This window comes from Panicum virgatum, chromosome 6N (assembly GCF_016808335.1).
Source record: "Panicum virgatum strain AP13 chromosome 6N, P.virgatum_v5, whole genome shotgun sequence".
NCBI lineage: Eukaryota > Viridiplantae > Streptophyta > Magnoliopsida > Poales > Poaceae > Panicum > Panicum virgatum.
This window is the reverse complement of record NC_053150.1, coordinates 44,209,016-44,230,462: the sequence shown is the minus strand read 5'-3', so window position 1 is coordinate 44,230,462 and position 21,447 is coordinate 44,209,016. Positions and strand designations below refer to the sequence as shown.

General features: G+C 49.8%; 1 pseudogene; it reads right to left on the bottom strand.

The window, feature by feature from the left end:
• Window positions 1–13,598: 13,598 nt before the first annotated feature.
• LOC120678198 lies at window positions 13,599–21,108 on the bottom strand (annotated as a pseudogene).
• Window positions 21,109–21,447: the final 339 nt, after the last annotated feature.

The window sequence follows — 21,447 nt, the reverse complement described above, 5'->3', positions numbered from 1 at the left end:
CTTCTATTTTAAATTATGACGCCTATGTATATGTTCTATTACTTGTGCATTAGGTGTAGGAATTATTTGGAACCTTAGTTGCATGATTCCCTAGGATTCCCTGAGTTATACTAGTATGTATAGGACGATAGAAGTGCTATGCTTAATAGTCGCGATAGAAGTCGAGTGACTCTTGTCACTCGCGAGATATAGGAAAGCTTTAGAAGCCGAGTAATTGCCGGTTACTCGCGAGATATATTATTATCTTTGTACTTCAGTATTTGACTCGGAATTGGAATGGATATGGAAATGTGAGACCGGGCGGGGATGATGATGTTAGGTGGCAGCAGGACAGGGTTCCTGGGTGCCTTAGCCCCGTCTGTGTCGCTTAAGGACCGGTCGTTGTGGCAGTGCTGATCGGGGATTGAATTGTACTAACCGCATGCCGGGAGTAGGAGGTAGTCGAAACCGGTAAGCCTAGTACTGTCTCGCTTCGAAAGTAGAGAACTGCATCACCACCCCGTAGGGCGAGTCGAGTAGTCGCGGAGAAACGGGATGCATATGTTTACTTTTGGTGGTCTCACGTTGAGCTCGGCTGACTATATGAAGGTGGGATGGTTCTGTAGTTCGAGGCGGGGAGGGGAATGGTTGGCGTGTATAGTCCGACGGGGCAAATACGTGCCGTGTTGGTTAGGTCCACGTTGCAAGGTTAAATCGGATCGATTCGCCGTGTCTCGCGGTTATGAGGGCCTTGGTCTCTTTGTCACACCGTAGCGAATGAGATAGGGTATTAGAGATATAAAAATGGATATAAATTCTTAATCTTATATGGATGCTCCACATGTGTGTGTAGATAGGCAAACATTGATGAGAGTCTAGCTATATAAAATATGCGGCTAAAACATTGAAAGTAAGGATACACCTCTAGTTTCCTTTTTCTGCAAAATAACCACCAGCCAAATGCCGTGCATGTCTAGATATGTGGGCTAAGTTATACCCACTGGTCGGGTAAGCCTTGCTGAGTATTAGAATACTCAGGGTTTGTTGCCACCGTTATTATTTCAGGACCCCAGGACGTCGACTTCTGCCCCTGTTGCGTCAAATTCATCCGCCGGGATGCAGTGGGGTGGCAGGTCGTGGAGCGAGACCCTTAGGTTAGGGGTTTGTCGGATTGCACACTTGAGGGCGGAGTGTTCAGCCTATCTGTTTTGTCGGGACCGGTCTGACCGGTCTGGTGGACCGGTCTGACCGGTATCCCTTGGGCAGGTGCATGCGCGCCGGTCTGACCGGTTCTCCTAACCGGTCTGACCGGTGTTGTTAGGCTGAGAGTGGGCAGCAGTGTAGGGTAGTTTGTTTTAGTGTATTTTCTATCAAGTTTTAGCTTTAGTCCTCCAGTTGTAAATTTGTGAGGGTTCCAACTTATGTAAATTAACTTTGTAATTGAAACTTGGTTTGTAAACTTAAAGTTCTATCACACATCATTGTATAATTTCAAGTTTTTGTGTCGTGCTTGTACCATCTGTGCCCACCTTCGCGTGGGACTACCGGTGTTGTTTCGATCGGGCCGTGGGTTGAGAAATGATCGCCAAATTAAGCCGTTAAGCTAATGCACACGATGTGTTCAAATGACGGCCATTATGCTTAATTAGAGTTTTAATTTGGCGGTTCCGTCACAGCTGGTATCAGAGCCAAAACACACTGGGGTTGGTACGAGCATGACTAATTTTCAGAGATTACAAATTAAAAGTGGAATCCTGACTTAGGATCGGGTGGTATACTAATATGGGGGGATGTGGATCGTACTAAGCCCTGTGTATATATAGTCGATGTTCGAGTAGAAGATAGATGTTCAGATGTGGTTGAGGGGTTTGCGTACGACGCTCATGCATCATGCATCATGGCATATAAATTTCTAGTCGCATTGGAAGTTGGTATAGGAGCTCATGTGTTATACCATGCATCATGGCATCGGGATTTCTGTCGATCCTAGCAAGATTCAGGATGTCCTGAATTGGAAGACTCCAGAGTCTGTTTCAGAGATCCGGAGTTTCCTTGGGCTAGCAGGGTATTACCGGAGGTTTGTTCCAAACTTCTCAAAAATTGCTAGACCCATGACAGAACTACTCAAGAAAGGGGTGAGATTTTATTGGGACGACAAATGTGAGCAGACCTTTCGAACCTTGAGGAAACTTCTGACGTCTGCCCCTGTCCTTGCTCAGCCAGATATTACCCGGCCTTTTGATGTGTATTGTGATGCATCAGGTACGGATCTGGGCTACATTCTCATCCCTATTTAGTCTTCGCCGGATATTGTTCGGCCATTAATACTTGTTGTAATGCATTAGGTACGGGCCTAGGCTGCGTCCTTATGCAGGATCAGCGTGTGATTGCTTATGCCTCCAGAGCCCTCAAGCGGCATGAAGAGAATTATGCTACACATGATCTGGAATTAGCAGCAGTGGTGCATGCATTGAAGATCTGGCGTCATTATCTTCTGGGCAATCCAGTGCATATATACTCAGACCACAAGAGTCTCAAGTATATTTTTACCCAGAGTGAATTGAACTTGCGCCAGAGACGGTGGTTGGAGCTGATTAAAGATAATGATCTGGAGATACATTACCATCCAGGCAAGGCAAATGTGGTGGCCGATGCATTGAGTCGCAAGGCAAGTTGCAGTTGCACCTCAGCCACAGCGGTGAATGACACTTTGTGCCAAGAAATGGAGAAGATGAACTTGACTATGGTGTCTGAGGGTACTATTGCCAATCTCACCCTTGCACCTACGCTTCGAGATCGGATTGTAGCTGCGCAGAAAAATAATGTGGGCATGGAGAAGATCAGGCAGAGGCTTAAGGAAAATGACCCTAAGGCTGCTTGTTTTCGCCAAGATAGTGATGGTGTGTTGTGGTTTAATAATCGTCTGGTGGTACCTAAATATTTAGAGCTACGGAAGCAGATTCTTGATGAGGCTCACCTCTCTAGGTACTCCATCCACCCAGGCAGTAATAAAATGTATCAAGACCTGAGACAGCGTTTCTGGTGGACCAGAATGAAGCGGGAAATTGCCAGATATGTGTCAGAATGTGACACCTATCAGAGGGTTAAAGCGAGCCATTTGAGATCAGCTGGCCCTCTACAGCCTTTGAGTATTCCCTCTTGGAAGTGGAAAGATATCAGTATGGATTTCGTTGTCGGCTTACCCAAGACTTCCAAGGGATATGATTCCATATGGGTTATTGTGGATCGCCTCACTAAGACAGCCCATTTTCTACCGGTAAAAACCACACATACGGCGAAGCAGTACGCTCAGCTGTATATGGACCGTATTGTGAGTCTCCATGGAATTCCAAAGACCATCATTTCGGACCGGGGTACTCAATTCATAGCCCGGTTTTGGGAACACTTTCATGCCGCTCTTGGTACACAATTGATCCGCAGTTCAGCCTATCATCCTCAGACAGATGGCCAGACAGAGAGGATTAATCAGATTCTGGAGGATATGCTCAGGGCGTGTGCACTCACCTACAGTCAGAAGTGGGATGAATGCCTACCTTTGGCCGAATTTGCATATAATAATAGTTATCAAGAGAGCATCAGGATGGCTCCATTTGAGGCCTTATATGGACGGAAATGCAGAACGCCATTAAATTGGTCAGAAGCTAGAGAAAGGACTTTCTTTGGACCGGATATGGTGAATGAAGCAGAAGAACAGGTTCGGGTCATTCAGGAAAACATAAAGATTGCGAAATCCCGACAAAAGAGTTATGCGGATAAGAAGCATCGATCCGTCCTGTTTCAAGTGGGAGATCATGTCTACCTGCGGGTCTCTCCAATGAAAGGGATTCAGCGGTTCGGCCAAAAAGGAAAACTTGCACCTCGCTACGTTGGGCCTTTTCTGATTATTGAGCAATGTGGGCCGGTAGCGTATCGCCTGGAACTTCCTACTCAATTATCCGCGGTTCATAATATTTTCCATGTCTCCCAGCTCCGGAAATGTCTCCGGGTTCCAGAAAAGGTAATTGACGTCAAGAAATTGCAACTGGAGCCCGACCTTGTCTACTCGGAGCAACCAATAAAAATTGTTGACTTCAAGATTCGGGTCACACGGAATCAAACCAGCACTTTTTATAAGGTTCAGTGGAGCAATCACTCCGAGCGAGAGGCCACCTGGGAAACCGAAGAGTTTCTTAAATCCAAATATCCGGAGTTGTTACAAACTTATCAAAGTACCTACCCTTCTATATTTATTGCAATTTAACACTTCCATAAATCTCGAGACGATATTTCTTTTAGGGGGTAGGATTGTAACACTCAGGTGTTAATCCATGAATTAATTGAATTAATCACTGTCATTAGCTCCCAATCTCGCGAGCAATAATCAAACCGATAGTTTTCTGGCAGTCTGGGCCAGTTCAGCCCGGACCGGTCTGACCGGTATGGGCAACCGGTCTGACCGGTCTAAACCGAGCTGTTGGTTTTGGGCCCCACAGCATTTAAATCACTCTCTTCTCTCTCTCCCAACCACTCCCTTCCCTCACCAGAGCCGTACTCAGCCCGAGCCCGAGCTCTCTTCCTCCTCCCCTCTCACCTCAAACCCTAGGACCCTAATCTAATCTTCCTCCATTGATCCAAGGCCAAGGGAGCTTCAATCTGGTGGGGAAAATCATCTTCCCCAAGTGCTTCATCCTTGGTTGGCTGGGATCCAAGCTCTTAAGGCAAGGACCCAAGGTAATGGCTAGTGGTTTGAATTGATCTCTTGCTCTAGGGGGATTTAGGTAGTTTCCTTGGTCATGAACCTTTGCTTGCACCTTAGGCTAGAGCCTAGGTGGAATTGGTGCGGTGGAATCAAGTTCTTGTGGGGAAAAAGGACTCATTCAAGGTAATTTAGGAGTTTGGATCGATCTCTTGTTCTAGAAGGTTTTTAGGTGATTTCCTCTGGTCAAAAGCATCCATATGAACCCATGAACTAGTGCCTAGAAGGGTTTTAGAATTTGTTCACGATTTTCGCCGCGTTGTGGATTCTAGGTTTGGTCTGGGTAGGACCGGTCTGACCGGTCGGGTGTACCGGTCTGACCGGTAGGGCCCGGATTGTCCGGCCATTTGTCCGAATACTCCGGATTTGGGGGTGACTTAAACATACCGGGTATAGGTCCGGATTCTCTGGACTTGGGAGTCCGGATACTCCGGCTATACGTCCAGGTACTCCGGATTTTTGGATTTGAGTTGCACACAGGCCAGACCGGTCTGACCGGTGGGGTATACCGGTCTGACCGGTGGGGTATACCGGTCTGACCGGTGTGGCTGGGCTGAGCAGGGGTAATTAGGTGTTGTTGATTCATTTGGATGGAAATTTATTTGGGTATTGATTACTTGTAATTTTTATAAAATCATGCATGCATTCTCATGTCATAAGCATTTGCATACATGTAGCAATCGCGGCAGAGGAGGTCGTATACGCGGTGGTTGCGGAGCCACCGGAGCCCCAGGGGCAAGCCCCACAGCAGGAGGTTTGCGTGGAGCCGGCCCAAGGCCCGGCTAACCCCGGCGTGGAGCAGCAGACGCAAGGCAAGCCCCGGTGCACATCCTTCTATTTTAAATTATGACGCCTATGTATATGTTCTATTACTTGTGCATTAGGTGTAGGAATTATTTGGAACCTTAGTTGCATGATTCCCTAGGATTCCCTGAGTTATACTAGTATGTATAGGACGATAGAAGTGCTATGCTTAATAGTCGCGATAGAAGTCGAGTGACTCTTGTCACTCGCGAGATATAGGAAAGCTTTAGAAGCCGAGTAATTGCCGGTTACTCGCGAGATATATTATTATCTTTGTACTTCAGTATTTGACTCGGAATTGGAATGGATATGGAAATGTGAGACCGGGCGGGGATGATGATGTTAGGTGGCAGCAGGACAGGGTTCCTGGGTGCCTTAGCCCCGTCTGTGTCGCTTAAGGACCGGTCGTTGTGGCAGTGCTGATCGGGGATTGAATTGTACTAACCGCATGCCGGGAGTAGGAGGTAGTCGAAACCGGTAAGCCTAGTACTGTCTCGCTTCGAAAGTAGAGAACTGCATCACCACCCCGTAGGGCGAGTCGAGTAGTCGCGGAGAAACGGGATGCATATGTTTACTTTTGGTGGTCTCACGTTGAGCTCGGCTGACTATATGAAGGTGGGATGGTTCTGTAGTTCGAGGCGGGGAGGGGAATGGTTGGCGTGTATAGTCCGACGGGGCAAATACGTGCCGTGTTGGTTAGGTCCACGTTGCAAGGTTAAATCGGATCGATTCGCCGTGTCTCGCGGTTATGAGGGCCTTGGTCTCTTTGTCACACCGTAGCGAATGAGATAGGGTATTAGAGATATAAAAATGGATATAAATTCTTAATCTTATATGGATGCTCCACATGTGTGTGTAGATAGGCAAACATTGATGAGAGTCTAGCTATATAAAATATGCGGCTAAAACATTGAAAGTAAGGATACACCTCTAGTTTCCTTTTTCTGCAAAATAACCACCAGCCAAATGCCGTGCATGTCTAGATATGTGGGCTAAGTTATACCCACTGGTCGGGTAAGCCTTGCTGAGTATTAGAATACTCAGGGTTTGTTGCCACCGTTATTATTTCAGGACCCCAGGACGTCGACTTCTGCCCCTGTTGCGTCAAATTCATCCGCCGGGATGCAGTGGGGTGGCAGGTCGTGGAGCGAGACCCTTAGGTTAGGGGTTTGTCGGATTGCACACTTGAGGGCGGAGTGTTCAGCCTATCTGTTTTGTCGGGACCGGTCTGACCGGTCTGGTGGACCGGTCTGACCGGTATCCCTTGGGCAGGTGCATGCGCGCCGGTCTGACCGGTTCTCCTAACCGGTCTGACCGGTGTTGTTAGGCTGAGAGTGGGCAGCAGTGTAGGGTAGTTTGTTTTAGTGTATTTTCTATCAAGTTTTAGCTTTAGTCCTCCAGTTGTAAATTTGTGAGGGTTCCAACTTATGTAAATTAACTTTGTAATTGAAACTCAGTTTGTAAACTTAAAGTTCTATCACACATCATTGTATAATTTCAAGTTTTTGTGTCGTGCTTGTACCATCTGTGCCCACCTTCGCGTGGGACTACCGGTGTTGTTTCGATCGGGCCGTGGGTTGAGAAAGGATCGCCAAATTAAGCCGTTAAGCTAATGCGCCCGATGTGTTCAAATGACGGCCATTATGCTTAATTAGAGTTTTAATTTGGCGGTTCCGTCACAGCCGGCTTCTGAGGAGGCAACCAGCATGGTCGAGGTGTCAGAAGACTGCAATTCCGCGGCCTTGGAAGACTTCATCAGCAAAGTTACGAAGAATATTTTGCCACCTCTTCTGGACAAGCCGCCTCGCCGCCGTCGAGTTGACCCTGTCCTTGTCGACGCGCCTCCTCAGCTGCCTTCGTCTGAGGTGTATGGCCTCAGGCGAAGCCATCGCCAAGCCTTGGACCCTCTCTCAGCCGTCAAGCCAGCAAAGCGAGGGGCGGTGCTCCTGATGCGCCGACTCGATGAGGTTGGCGCGCCTCTGCCCTTAGCGGCTTCGGCAGAGCAAGCGGTGGAGAAACTCTTTCGCGAAGGACCTTCGCCGCGCCACATGGACGCCTTACAGGACATACTTCTGATGCTGAAGAACAAGAGCAACGGCTCTCCCTCTGTGGGATGGAGCGTTGACTGAGGGCTACGTTTAGAGCCAGTCGTTTAGGTTGTGCGGGATGTGAGTAGTTAATGTTGGATTTTATCTTTCGGGTTGTGTTTAGCTGGCTTGCCAGCTTGTGTCCATTTGGAGTCCGTTCCATTTGGGTTGTAACCGAATACTGTATTAATTTCTTTTTCGTCTTAATACACTGATATGCAGCGCGTATTCTAGAAAAAAAATATCAATATTCTCTTTGATGTGACATGGTCTAAAGTTTAGTCCTGAAATGTATTTCCCCTATTGACGTTGTTGTTGTCAGTGTCTTTTTTGCCATGTATTTCTGTTGCGACTGAAATTACCGACAGAATGTCGTGTGCTCACTCAATTGCTCATGCATCTTCTGCCTTGCCTTGCCTGGCACCCCCTTGCTGCCCACCTACGAGCAGTGTGAGATCGAGTCACCTCAAGGCGTAACACAGTGGAGACCATGCAAGACAGACTTATAGAGGGTTTCGGTTTGAATTCTTTTGGCCCAAGCTTCCTGGTTACTTTGAAACTGTTTCTGCAGCATGGAACAAACCGCTCTCTGTCCAGAACCCATTTCTAAGGTTGCACTCAAAGCTGCAAAGAACAGGGAAAGCACTTAGATTGTGGGCTAAAGCTCTGATTGGGCCAAATAAATTGCTGCTCCTGGCTGCCAAACAGTTGATTTGGATTTTGGACATAGTGGAAGAACATAGATCTCTGAGCAATGCAGAGATTCTCTTGAGAAGGGATGTTAAACATAGGTTCCTCGCTATGACAGCTGTTGAGAAGTTAAGGGCTAAACAACAGTCGAGAATTTCCTTTTTTAGAGCAGGAGAAGCTAACTCAAAATTGTTCTCCATGGCAATTAATGGAAGGAAAAGAAAAAACTTCATTCAAAGCTTGGAAACTTCTCATGGAATGGTTCATTTGCATAAGGACAAGGAACAGGAAATTTACAGTCACTTCAATGGGTTGCTTGGAAACCACCAAAATAGATCTAGCACTCTGGACTGGGGCAGACTCAATTTGCCTCGGCATGATCTGCAGTTTCTTGAGGAGGATTTCACAGTTGATGAAGTCAAAGAGGTCATCTTTGGGCTCAAATCAGATAAGGCGCCTGGGCCAGATGGGTTCATCGGGAGTTTCTTCAAGTCCTCTTGGGAGATTATCAAAAATGATGTCATGCTTGCAGTAAATTACTTTTTCAACCAGCACATGCAACACCTGAACTTATTGAATGCGGCACATATTGTTTTAATTCCAAAGTCGGCCGAAGCAAGGAAAATCACTGACTTTAGGCCCATTAGCCTTACCAGCAGTGTTGCTAAAATTCTATCCAAACTATTGAGCAACAGACTTGGTGGATGTTTGCATCAGCTAATCTCGAGGAGCCAGAGTGCCTTCATTCGAAGAAGAAGTATACATGACAATTTCTTGTACACACAAAATCTCATCAAAGATCTTCATGCTGCTAAGAGACCGGCCCTGTTTTTAAAGCTCGACATTGCGAAGGCATTTGACACGGTTAACTGGAGCTACTTGCTTGAGTTGCTTGAGGTTTTAGGTTTTGGTGCTAAATGGAGGTCATGGATCACGGGATTACTTTCCACTGCTAGTTCCTCGGTTCTAATAAATGGAAGCCAAGGGAGAAAATTCTTCCACAAGGCAGGACTGAGGCAAGGGGACCCACTGTCCCCCATGCTCTTCATCATTGCCTTGGAACCTCTGCAAAAGATGCTAGCCTTGGCAGAACAAGAGTCAGCTCTGCAACCTATCCACAGTAGAGCTGCAAAAATAAGGGTCAGTCTTTATGCTGATGATGCTGCTGTTTTTGCCAATCCAATCAAAGAGGACATCAACCTTATCAAGGAGGTTTTTGAGGTTTTTGGTGAAGCTTCGGGGCTCAAAATCAATCTTGCTAAAAGTGCAGTCTATCCGATTCGTTGTGATGGTATTGATCTGCAAGAAGTTCTGGCAGACTTTCGGTGCAACGTGCTCAGTTTTCCTTGCAAATACCTCGGCCTCCCTCTTAGTGTCAGATGCTTGAGAAGAGTGGATGTTTAACCTTTCATCGATAAAGTGGCCTCCAAGCTCCCTGCCAGGAAAGGAAAATTTACCAATAAGTCAGGAAGGTTAAAACTCGTAAATGCAGTCCTTACCTCCATGCCAGTTTACTTCTTAACAGTTTTTGCGCTGAAGAAGTGGGCTCTTAAAAAGATCGACAAGATTAGACGCAGTTTCCTGTGGAAAGGTGCTGAGGCTGTCAATGGGGGACATTGTTTAGTGCGATGGGAGAAGGCTGTGCTGCCAAAAAAACAAGGGGGGCCTGGGTATACTGGACCTAGAGCTTTTCAGCAGAGCACTACGCCTTCGTTGGCTATGGTTCGCTTGGACGGAGCCGGATCGACCTTGGGTTGGCACCAAACCACCATGCGATGAAACTGATATGTGTCTTTTCAGAGCTTGCACAAAAGTAACAGTTGGTGATGGGAGGACAGCGAGGTTCTGGCAATGTGCTTGGCTGAATGGTAGTGCTCCAAGGGACCTTGCCCCTTCCTTGTACGAACTGGCTTGGCGAAAACAAAACTCAGTTCAGGAAGATTTGCGGAATATGAACTGGACGCGTGGGCTATGGCGTATGCAAACAGTCGAGCAAATGGCAGAGTTTGTGGCTCTGTGGGATGCAGTGCAAAACGTCCAGCTTACACAACAACCAGATGTGATCATTTGGAAATGGACGGCCAACGGGATGTACACAGCAAAATCAGCTTACAATATTCAATTGCAAGGAGTATTCAGTACATTTGATGGAAGAACGCTGTGGAAGGCCCATGCTGAAGGGAAACACAAATTCTTCATGTGGCTACTACTTCAGGCAAAAATTCTGACTGCAGACAAACTCTTGATAAGGAATTGGCCGTGCAATCCGACCTGCAGCTTGTGTGATCAAGAGAATGAGACTGCACTGCACCTATGCCTCAATTGCAGTTACGCGAAAGAAGTTTGGCACTTGGTCTTCACGTGGGCTAACCTGGATCCATCCCCTATCCAAGCTGACTGTGATGATATTCAGTTCTGGTGGGCTTCGGTTCTGCAACCGCACAGCTTCAAGAAGCAAAGGTCATTAGCAGCCATTTTAATGGTTTCGGCGTGGAATTTATGGAATGAAAGAAATAGAAGGGTGTTCAGCAACAAGTTTCAGCAGCCTGCACAGGTGTTCGGTTTGATAAAAGCTGAGCTTCTTTTGCATGTTGCGGCCTGTGGGAGGCCAGAGTTATCTTAGGTTTCAATGTTTTGCATTCGAGTATGTTGTCGCTTGAGTAAGAGTAGTTTTTTTTATGTAATATCAACTCTGTAAGATCTGGACTTTTTCTTTCCTTCTTATATGAATGAGCAGTGCTCCTGCCATATTTTTTAAAAAAACTAACAGCACACAGTACGAGATCGAGCGGCACCACTTCACTGAAACAAACGCTGTGTGAGCATGACAGCAAACAGTGTAGCATGCATCATTATGGCAGGGAACAAGGAGAGGAGCTGGCGAAATGAAACAGTATGGCTCGGCGCCCATGGACCTGCCGTGCCAGCGCCCGGCCCGGGACCCAGGGAATCGGGATCGGGATGGGGATACGGATCCTCGCAAGTTGCGACGCGCTCGGCTCAGGATCACGGCGCCCCGGCAATGGTGGCTAGCCCCGAACTGTACTAGCCCGAGTACGCCGGCTGCCGGATCCGGCGGGGATTTCGCATCCGCTGCTCCGTTCCCGGTTGCCTTGGTCGTCGCGCCGCTGGACGTTTCTAGCCACCTCTGGTGCCTGTCGGCTGTCGGTACGGACTTTCCTTTTTTGGGGTCGTGTTTGGTTTCTCTACCACAACTATCCCACACAATTCTCGAGAAAAGAATCTTACATGCATGGAGTACTAAACGAAGTTTATTTGCAAAACTTTTTCACGGATGAGTGTAACTTTTCACGACGAATCTAATGACAGTAATTAATCGATGATTGGCTACAGTAATGCTATAGTAACCATCCTCCAAACGCGCGGTGAAAGGCCTCATTAGGTTCGTCTAGCGAAGTAGCGCAGGGTTGTGGAGTTAGTTTTGTAAATTACCTTTATTTAGTAACCCTAATTATTAGTCAAAATTTTTGTACTACTTGTGCTACTTCAAACCAAACGGGCCCTGGGACAGGGCCACAGGGGAGCGGGTACCATGCCAAATCGTGTCTGAATGCGAGAGCTTCTCTGCGTCGGATGCATTCGTCTTTCAGTGGTCAGCAACGGAGAAGAGCGAGGAGAAAGGGTAAATTTTTTATATGGTCATGAAAGAAATGGTAGTCTCCTTTTTGTTCTGAAAAGTTCAAACTCCAGCCTTATTGTCAAGTCTAACAGTCATTAACTCGTAGTTTTTAACCTCTTTTTTCTTGACTAAAACGACCTCCAAATCACCTCCAAAATTTATATATATATTTTTTACAGTGATACAACAGATGAAGATTAATCCATTTGCAAAGGAAAAACTTATGTAGCGTTTACGATCTTAAAATTAAAATCCACCAAATTAGGATACTTTTTAAGACTATCTAATTTTTTATGGCTACTATTCAAATATTGAGAAAAAATGCCTAATATTATTAAGATGAGGTATTAATTTATAAAATTATTTTGTATCATATGTTGCTTGGAGAATTTTTAAATTCTTCTAAAAGTTTTTTTAAAGAAAATTTAAATTTGTTTTTGTTAAAGAACTTCAAAATTATCTAATAACATATAGTGTACAATAATTTTATAAACATCTCATCTTAGAAATATTAGGTATTTTTATCAATTTTTGGACAATATTTTTGTGCCATAAAAAATAGATATTCTTAAAAAGTAGCTTAATTTGATAAATTTTAATTTTAAGGTTGTAAATGCTACATATTTTTCTTTTACAAAATGAATTTATTTCCATTGGTCGTAACACTTTAAAATGTTTTCCGAAATTTGGAGATGATTTGGAGTTCATTTTAGTTAAAAAAAGGTGAAAACCACAAATTACTGTTTGCGAGTTAACGGTAGGAGATATAGAAGATAAAAGATAAACAGAACAAAAGAAGGGCGAAAGAAAAACAGCGACTCGAGCGCATGGTGGGCCACGGGCGTTCAGACCCACTTGAGGTCCCGTGGACCAATGGGTTTTCGCGGCGGAGTTACATCAGTAGCCCAGTACGCATGCAGGTGACGGGCCTGGGAGCCCAGCGTTTAGTGGGCACAGCTTGGCCCGTTTGACAAACGGGCCTAATGTACTGGGCAGGCCCTTTAGTAGCCCAAAACTGCTTGCTCTCGCACTTAGCCAGGGGAACAAAACAAAATGGAAAAAGTCATTTTTGCCTCCTTCAATTTGAGCCGAATTTGCTTTTACTCCTTGAACCACAAAACCATCCGTCCAGTCTCCTCAGACTCACAAAACTGTTCACATAACCTCCCTGAGCGGTTTGAGGGTGAGGTGGCAGCGTTTTTTTATTTTTCTTTTATTTTTTAATTTGACTAAATCTTTGAAAAAGCATAGTAAATCATAAAAAAATCATGAAAGGGAAAATCCAATTTTATTGAACTCCACGTAAGTAGATCTACGCGCGTAGATCTACTTACGTGGAGTTCACGTAGATCTACTTACGTGGAGTTCAACAAAATTGTATTTTCTCTTTTATGATTTTTTTTAGTAATTTACTTTGATTTTTTAAAGATTTAGTCAAAATAAAAAATAAAAGAAAAATAGAAAAACCGCTGCCACCTCACCCTAAAACCGCTTAGGGATGTTATGTGAACGGTTTTGTGAGTCTGAGAAGGCTAAACGGATGGTTTTGTAGTCCAGGGAGGAAAAGTAGATTCGGCTCAAAGTTGAAGGAGGGAAAAATGACTTTTTCCAAATAAAATCCTCGGTTGAAAGCGCAAAAGTCTGGGCCCATCAAACCTGTGTACAAATATATTTTTTTGAAGAACAACCTGTGTACAAATAGAGCGAGAGAGACGGAGAGATCATCCCAACGGCGTTACGAGGCCAGCAGGTATCTGAACCTGAACTCGTACTCGTACGGCAGGACGCGCACGGGCCGCCGCGCCTCGGCGCGCAGCAGCTCGCGGGGCAGCTGCAGAATGCACACCCAGTCCACGACCACGAGGGAGCCAGAGTCCTTGGCGAAGTCCGGCAGGTACCAGCGCAGGAGCTTCGGGATCGCCAGCCCGCCCGCCGGCGACACATCAACGGCGGCCTACAGGTACTCCCTCTTCGCCGCCTCCAGCTCCTCCTCCACGCGGGCCGCCGTGTATGTAGACCTCACCAGCACAGGCACGAAAGGAAAAGAAGAGGAGGGGTTAGCGAATTATGCCGGCCGGCTTGCAGTACTCGTCAGCGAGGGATCAGCGCCACTGTGCTGTGGCTAAAAATCATTTGCGCCGAGACGGCCCGGAGGACAGACAGACCGCCCACCGGAAGTCCGGAGCACCTAAAAGTGTCGCCTGCTTTCTGCATGATTAGCTATGGCATGCCTGAATTCTTGCACTGGAACGAAGGACTAAAGGTGAACAAGAAGCTGTCCAGGGAAGAATTACAGCAGACCATGACAACTGGGCAGAGCATCCCTCCGTCTTTTATTTTGTTTTAAGTCAAAATAGTCTAAGTTTGATCAAATTTTGAAAGAAGAATACTAATATCTAAGACATCAAATAAGTAAATAAAGAAAATATATTTTATAATATATCTAATTATTTTTATTTGACATTCAAAATAGTATTTTTTTTTCTATAAATTTAATCACACATGGAACAGTTTAACTTTGGACAAACAAAAATATCTTACATTTCAGAACAGAAGGAGTACGTGCTTTGGAATACAGTTTAACTTTGGACAAACAAAAATATCTTACATTTCAGAACAGAAGGAGTACGTGCTTTGGAATACTAGTACCAAATTGTCATGCCCTGAAAGCCTGAAACGACATGGTTTTGCTGAAACCGCCAAAAAGCTTCGGAAGATTTTGCACGGCACACTCGGGATTTAAACCCTCCACACAATTAGATCTCGGACGGCAACTAACTTTGAAGACCAGTAGCAGTATCGGCTGTATTGTATTGTATACCCTATTTAAACTGTGCAGTACAAAAATGCGACTGGATCAACACTGGCACATGCTTCGATCGCTAGCTATCACGTCCTGTCCCGTCAGATGATAAATACTGATGAAAGATTTCACATTGTTGCTGTTGAAAAGATGCATTTGGACTGCACCTTTCCTTCTGTCAGTCCTGTATGAGACTATCAAGCTGTACAGTGCGAGCGAGCTAAAGAAAGTTCAGTGGCACGATGCCGGTGGGGCTGGGCCAAGCAAAGAACTCACCGCTGCCGAGGACCAGCTGCCGCAGGAGCAAGGTTTTAAATCTCTGGCTATAGTTGTTTGAAAGAAATTTAGCTAAATTTTTTCACGTACAATTTAGCTCTTAGCTACCGCTATAGCCCGCTATAGCTGGCTATAGCCCGTTTTTGACATCGATAACTAAATGGATTAGCCCGCTATTTAAAACATTGCGCAGGGGAGCGCGAAGGTCACCAGCGGCTCCGGCCACTCCAGCCCCAACACGGCCGTACCGTACTCGGATTGAGATTCGGATTGAGATTCAGTGACTTACCAAACTAGATGAACAGTGCGTATGGTACATTAACAAATAGTACCTGTGCTACAGTGCTTTTGCTTCCGTGGCTGCTATAGTGTCACCGCTACAGTGCATTTTTTTTGTCCTTTAGCGCATGTTGCATTGTGACTTGCCTAAGACCGACCCCAACAGAGGAGCCAACACGCGAGGCAAAAGCAAAATGCATCTCCGGTCGGTACTGCGCGCGCGGCACCTTCTCCAACAGGCGAGGCAACATGCGAGGCAAACTGCCATCGCTGGAGAGAAACGATGCAAATATACACTCCCTCTCTCCTCAAATACAAACTGCCATCGCGGAGGTGAGCGCTGGAGGAGGACGGGGCTCCGCCCTCCTCCCGCACCCGCCGCTCCTCCACCGCCTCCGAGCAGGGGCTTCGGGAGGGCGCGGCTCCGGCCAGATACGAGCCCGAGTTCGGCCATGGCCTCCGCCGCACGCCTTGCCGCGCGACCGCCCCCTGGAGCTCCCCGCCCGCCCGCCCCGCCGCGGTCCGCGCCGCTCTACTCGCTACATCGCGGTCCGCACCGCTCCGCCCGCCCTACCGCGGCCGCGCCGCTCCGCCCACCCCGCAGGCCACGCGGAACTCTGCCTCCTCCGCCGCGCGTCCCCAGCCCGCCCGCACGCTCGTCCGACGCCGCCGCCACCATGCGCGCACTCGACACCGCCGTAGCCGCCGCTACGTGTGCTCGCCCAACGCCGCCGCCACGCGCGCGTGGGAGGAGGAGGGTCGCGCGCGGTGGCGGGGGCGGACTGGCGGTGGGGCAAGGCGGTGCTAGCGCGCCCCGCAGCGCAGCGCATAGCCGCAGGAGCGCGGCCCCCGACGAGCGGCAACGGTGGCCATGGCGCGAGCACCGCGTTCCCGGCGATAGGATGCCGGGGAGGAGGCGGTGCGGCCCGCGACTCGCCGGCGGGGGATGCAGGGGACGGGGCGACACGGGCCGCGGCTCACCTGTGGGGATGCAGGGGAGGTGGCGGCGCGGCCTCCCGATGGCATAGGGCGAGCCCTGCGACGGCGGGGCCTCCCGGCGGCGGAGGCGGAGGCGGGGCCGGCGCGCGGGAGGGAGGCGGGGCCTCCCGGCGGCGGAGGCGGAGGCGGGGCCGGCGCGCGGGAGGGAGGCGGGGCCGGCCGCGGCCACATGGGGTGGCGGGGTGGAGAGCGGCGGCGCACGGCGGAGTGGTGTTCGCGTTTGCCTCCTTTCTCTGTTGGAGACCGTTACCGAAAATTGGATATGCAGCTACTGTTCACACGATGCAAACGTCATTTTGCCTCTCCAAAATGCCATCTCTTGTTGGAGTCAGTGTAAGGCAGTCACTGAATCCCGGTCCACCGTACTCGCCCTCCGTGTCCACCTGCCCATCCATGTCGGAATTCCACTGTCACAACGCGATCGTAGACGATGATGGTTCAGAGTTTTTTTGCCCCCTTTTTTTTTCAGGCGGACACACGGCAACGATGATCGCGGCCTTACATGTTTTGCTTCGTAGGGCACAGCCTGAGGACGAACTGCTCGATGGTCATGGCGCTCAGCACGCGGCCGCCCACGTTGATGGTCGCCTGCGGGGAAGAAAGAACACCGCCAGTTCACTCGCGTCAGAGATTTCTCAGACAGCATCTCCTGCAAATGCTACGCGTGCATGTATCTACTATCTAGAGAGGCGAAGGAAGTGAACATGCGGTGGGACCTTGGGCATCATGGCCGCCAGCATATGGGGGTTGGTAGGTGCTCAGTGCTCAAGAAATGCCTGGAAATGCAGGGTAACACAAGCAAGCATCAGTGCCAAGTCAGGACATGCTGTTGGTGATATGTCCAAGAGTCCATCATCATAATACGGTTTAAAGGCCCAAGAGGATATTGATCCAAGAAGGATTAGGATTACTAATGGGTCTATGAGATAGAAGCCCATTAGTACGCCCTATATATACGAGGGAGGGGCTAGGGGGCGATACCCCTGTGAGGCGCGCCACCTCCTAGCCGCCGCCCCTCCCTCTCTCTCTCGGCCGCCGCCCATGCCGTGCGTGCGGTGCTAGCACACCGACGCCCGGCGTTTCATCCCCGTACGTGTGGACTCCGTGGAGGCGCTGCTGCGACTGCTGCGCTGATCGGCTGCTGGGATCAAGTACGAGGAGCTCGGTTCGTGAGATGTGATCGACTACTTCCTCTACATTGACGCGCGACTTCTTCCGCTGCGCTGCGCGTCTAGTGGTAACGATCTATGATCTTCTACTCGCAAGCATCTTGAGTATATGCGGTAGTGATGCTAGCGTAGCCTACCCGTTTACCTACACATGCCGCTGGAACCTCTTAATGTATCCAGTGTTCCAGTTAGGCTGTAAGTACCAATGTTTTCGTTATCGGAATTTAAAATTTATCGGAGGTCATAGAGAAATAGGATAAAGATATATCGGAATTATCGGACCAAATTCAAAAAGAAATTCAAATTATTTTGAAAAAATTTGTAGAATTTGACTTGAAACTATTTCTAAGCTATTAAACATCACTTGTTCACAGATAAAATAAGAATAGAATACTATGAGTACAGGATCATCGCACGGGTGGATTTGAGCTGTCTGTGTAGAAGCAAGATAAATAGGAGATATCAAATTTTATCGGACTCTAGGGATAAAAGGGAAATATCGGAATTTTCGGCCGATATCGGCCGATAAAGAAAACTCTGGATACCACGGAAGAGGTGCCTGCGGTCAAAGGCTAATGCTGCCAGGATCGCAATTATTTAGGGCTTTGCTCGTGATTAGGGAGACAGGAAGCATTTTCGGAACTGAAGTTTAGTAACTGATACTACTAACATGCTGGGCGCAGACATGCTTTGTCTTTTGCTCAGTTTTCAAACAAAAATAGTTCAAACTTTGAACCTACACACATGTATGTACAGGATGAACATGTTTGTGATTCACGAGTAGTGAATTATAAACACTCCCCTTCAAAAAGAGTTTATAAACACATTTCCTGACAGAGCGAGTTGGCCATCCATGAGTGACAACGGCTAAGATGTGGTCTAAAGCTATGAATCATGGATGCTGAAGGCAGAAGCAAAGGGAGGCCTCAATCATGGGGGACAGCTTACGTTCATCATGCAGGACCTGTAGGTGTTGATCCAGAACGACAGCCCCTGCTGGTGGGAGAGGCCCACTAGGTCAACCGCGGAGAGCTTCCGGAGCAACTCCCTGATTTTTTTTGGCAGGTACACGACGATCATTCCATGATTCCATCAGGACGCGGAGTCAAACAGACTCCAGCTCACCACACCACAGCCAAATCTAAGCTTGCACCTAACGCACTAGCAGTAGTAGTTACCGATCAATGGGAACTCACTTCAATCTCCGACCGAGAGCGGCGGCGGCGGCGGCGGCGTCGCCGGCAGAAACATTCGTGACGAATGAAGCGGCGTCGACTGATCGGAACTGCTTGTACCGGCCAATGTCTCGCCATCCAAATTTATCTAGGACCCCGTAGGGATCTCCGGTGCCGGCGCAGGCGCCGTCTGAGCTGCTCTCGCAGGAACCGGAGACCGACGGCGACGACGATGCTCGCTCCTCGTCTTGGCCGCCGGAGGTGCTCATCTGCGAGAAGATGGCCAGCAGGCACGTCACTAGCTCCTCCGAGACTTTGTTCGCGGCGGTTGAGGCCGTGTCCGAATCAATGCCATTGCTGCCGTCGATAGCTTTGTGATCTTCCACCGTACTGGTTGTCTGAAATGGAGGAAGATGAGCATGCAAGGACATGAGCCCGAATACTGAATTCAGTTTCAGTTTCTTTTTCGAAACGAGTTCAGTCTGAATTTCAGCTCAAAACCAAGTCTTGTACCTCAACACCAGCGCATTTCTCCGGTGGCGGTGCCCGGCATTTTGGCACGCTACTCAAAGGCGCCCGGCCAAAATTGCTGCACGAGTTCGTGCCACACGATTGATTCTCCTTGCCCGGACAGTCACCTTGGCTCAGGGAACGGCCGGGCCTTCTTGGTGTCTGCTTGACGTTGGCGGCTCGCTTCAGAGATGACCAATCGGCGGCATCTTGATCGGAGGCCTGACGCGTCGAGGTGGACACCTCTGAACTCTGCGCCTGGGCCGGAGGCTTGTGCCGTGCTGGCGTGCACCGGTCGCCGTCCGGGAAGAAGGAGCTCCTCGCCATGGACGTGATGACGGCCTCCTGGTACAGTCCCTGCCGGAAATTGACGACCTGCTCCTCGAGCCGGATGACCTCCTCCTCCAGGACCGCGACTTCGGCCAGAAGCTCCAGCGTCTGGGCAGAATCCAGAAGAAGCGGCGATCAGGATGAAAATCGCTTGGAAACTGCAGAGGGTTGTGAACTGATTGAAATTGCAAGCGAGCAGGGCAGTAACCTGAGACGGCAGGTAAGGGGGCAGGCGAGGCAGAGCGCCCAGCGGCCTCGTGAACGCCCGCTCCAGAGCTCGGTGGACGTTCTCCTCGTGTCGCAGCTTCTTCCTCAGCTTGTCCACCTGCAGCCCGGAATGGGAAAACGCTGGGTTTCTTCAGCAAAAAGGCAATGGGTTCAGGATCGAGCACCAGGGAGAACGAGAGGTGGGAAGCTGTACATCTTGCTGCAGCGCAATTTTCCTCTCTCTCCGCGAGTGGCTCCTGTTCCTGATGCCCTGCGCCGCCGCGCTGGCGGAGGACGCCTTCATCGCCACCGGCGCCGTCCTCGAGACAGGCGGCCTCCTCTGCTCCTTCTCCATCGCCTTGAACAGAAAACGGAATTCGAGTCAGAGAAAGAGTAGGCCTTGAACAGGCGCCGGCGGCGATCAAAGACGGAGTACCAAATTCGAGGTGCTCTCTACGGCGACGGATCCGACCGAGCCCATTTCAAACGGTTGCTAGAACAAAGCCGCCCAAATTTGGCTCGGAAAAGCATGGAAGAACAGAGTGCGGACGGAGCACACAAGCGGCGTGCTACCAGTCTACCACTAAACAATCCTTGCTGACAGCAGAGTGCAAAGCTCACATCTCGAAGACACCAAAAGCGGAGGAGAAAAGACTCGAACGCAAAGAATTCGAGGAGGACCCGTCACCATTCGGGGGCTTGAAAGCCGCCAGCTTTCCGATCCGAGGAGCACGCACGCACGCACGACGCCGGGAAACCAAAAATACCATCTCGGAGACCGCCCGGAACGGAAACGCAGAGAATATCATCATCGCGCGGGCGCTCAGCTCAACGAAAGGCGCGAACTTTCCCGACGCCGGCGGAGCCCAAGAAAAAGAGAGGGGCGGCGGCAGCGCAGCGCAAGGATTACTCACTTTCTCGTTCCTCGGGGCCGCCCTGGCGCCGCCGCGCGCCGCCGCCGGCCTCCGCGCCGCCGGCCTCCCGTTCATCGTCTCCAGCGGCGTGTGCATCCGCCTCCGCGACGCGGCAGGCAGCGGGTCACACGAGTAACGGAACCGCGGGACGAGAGGCCGGGCGCAGATGAAGAGAAGAAGAGGGGGACTAGGTGGCGGGAGGAGCCTCGATGGATGGCATTGATGGCGGGCAGAGCAGCGCGTCCCCCGGGAGCTCCGGGGGGAGAGCGGTAGCGCGGCGCCTGGAGCCGGATGGCCGGACGGCCGGACAGAATTCGGCTGCGCGGGATTGGGGTTCGGGGTCCGGGAGGCGTGCCGCGGCGAGGAGGTGCCGGGTGCGTGCGTGTCGGCGGTGGCGACGGCGACGGCGACGGCGGCTTGGCGTCGTCTCGTCTCAAGCGTGTGGCGCTCTTTTTGATCTGGACTGGACCGGACCGAGGCGCTCGGCGGCGGCAACGTGCGTGCGGGTGTGGGTGCCGGCCATGCGGGGCGGGGCTCGTTATCCTTTCCAATTTTTTTTTTACCGTGCCGACTTGCCCGGCCGGCGCTGGCGGGGGCGGGGGCGATCACTCGGCGTGGTGGGGCGGCGTGGTCGGCGCGGGGCGCGCGTCCGCCTGCCTGCCGCCTGCGTGGTGGAGAGGCGGGTGGTTCGGGCTCGTGCCGCCGTGCCGGCCAGGGCCAGAGCTTGGTTTCGTGACGACGTGGTGGGGCGGACGGGTCAGCGGTACGCGCCGCGGCCAATGATGAGCGCGGCGTGCGCTCGTCGCGGCCGGCCGCGGTTGCTTTCCAG